We start from the raw sequence: 1,932 nt of genomic DNA, 5'->3' as shown, positions 1-1,932 counted from the left end.
TAAAGGAGACAGTCCTTGAAACCAAAAGAAAAATTTTCAGAACTTGAGGCAACATCATGATTCATTTCATCATAAACCTGGCAATTCTCAAAGTGAATAAGTATAATTACATTACACTGTAGAATCCAGGCTGATGTAAGTAAAGCCTGTTTATCCTTCAACATCCCCCTCTCCCCCCCCCCCCAAAAAAAAAAGGGAAAAAATAAAAGAATGTACAAAGATCTCAGTATTAGGCATGCTGCCATGCAGACATGGTCACCCTCCCGTGGGTGAGCGGGCACAGCACAGGGTAGGAGAGGTGGATGTGAACTCCAGCGAGACAGGACTGCACCTGCTCAAGGCACAAGTGAGCAAGGACAAGCTAAGGCCTCTGTAGAAAACTAGCTTCTTGCTCCTGGTCTGTCTTCTACTACCTATAGCACACCGATAGAGCCTGAGAGCGCTGGGTTTCTTCAGACCAGAGATGAAAAAGCTAACCTGGGGAGGCATGGGTTGCTAATGTCCACTTACAGTCTTAAGCTATCTAAAGGGACAGGTGGGGGGGAATGCCTAGAGCAAAGAATGAGCCAGGCTTTCCTCCAAGGTACACAAGAAAAAAAGACCAGAGGCAATGGACGAAGTTGCAGCAAGGGAAGTTACAGTATTAAGAAAGAAATTTTCACAATGAGGGTAGCCAAACACTGGGAACAGCTGCCCAAAGAGGCTGTGGAAGCACATCCTCAGAGATTCAGCACAACCCAACAAGGTCCTGGGCAACCCAATCCAACACCAGAAATGACCCTGCTTTCAGCATGAGAATAAACCATCATAACCAAGTTAACTGCACATCCTACAACAGTAATGCATAAACAATTATAAAGTTTTCCACTAGCAATAATCTGGCTATGCTAACCCAGTGCTATGGATAAAACAGCAGACTCAAGCCCAAAGGGTGAGTCAACAACTTGCTGATATCGCTGCCAAGAATAGGCCTAAATCTTTTATTCCCCTCCCTTCTGTAGAAGAACATACTGTTACTAAGCAAGACAAAGGGAGGACTATTTTTATATGTTTTTGCACACGGCACAGTATAAAGATCTCCACAGACAAATGTTTAAAAAGCTTTGTTTCTCAAGCATCCTTAATCCTCTGCCAAAACCCCCTATTTTTGTTTCTCTAGGCAATACACAGTATATCTATAAGCTACAAAACTCCCATCAGTCCTTAATTATTTTGTTTAATATTAAGTAAAGTCAACATCATTGCAAACTTTAAGGAGAAATTTAGACTACTACAGTAAAAGTACCCATACATATTGTATTTGATCAAGTCTGTTTCACTTCTGTTCTTTCCCAAAGCTTCCTAATCCAAGCAAGTAAATCACTTCTGGTGCTACAGGGTGCCAGGCACAACAGCTGCCTTCCATCCCCTTCGTCAGGAATAACTCAACTTTCCGAACTGAGAGACTACCTGTATCTTTGTTGTTTAAACTATTAAAGTGGCAAATAATGCCACTGGCTGAGGGTGTCAGGAGCAAAAGGAGAGAGAGAGAAAGCCAGCTGGCGGTATCAGAAGGAGTAACTGACAGACTGTTACTTGTTCAGCAGTTAGGTGGTATCATTTCTATCCAGTTTTCCTACTCTACAAGAGTAAAGGAATTGCTAATACCAAATACACATCAAGAATTAGTCCTCCTGCCCCACCTATGATGAGGCCATGGCAAGCAGTTGACAGCTGATCAACTCCTAATACATAGATTTGCTCAACAGCACATATTCCTGGTTGCTTCATCACACCCTTTCCTACACTAAGCATGGGATACATCCGATCCATTGGGTTACTTAATGAGAGGCCCCACAAATGCATGATCAACATTTAAGTCACCATCTAAAAATAACTGCTACCTTTCTAGAGGCATAAGAAATCCTACTGGCAGGAGATTAAGATTAATAC

Source organism: Pygoscelis adeliae, unplaced genomic scaffold (genome assembly GCF_000699105.1).
Source record: "Pygoscelis adeliae isolate BGI_AS28 unplaced genomic scaffold, ASM69910v1 Scaffold14, whole genome shotgun sequence".
Lineage (NCBI taxonomy): Eukaryota > Metazoa > Chordata > Aves > Sphenisciformes > Spheniscidae > Pygoscelis > Pygoscelis adeliae.
Note: the sequence above shows the minus strand (reverse complement) of the source record.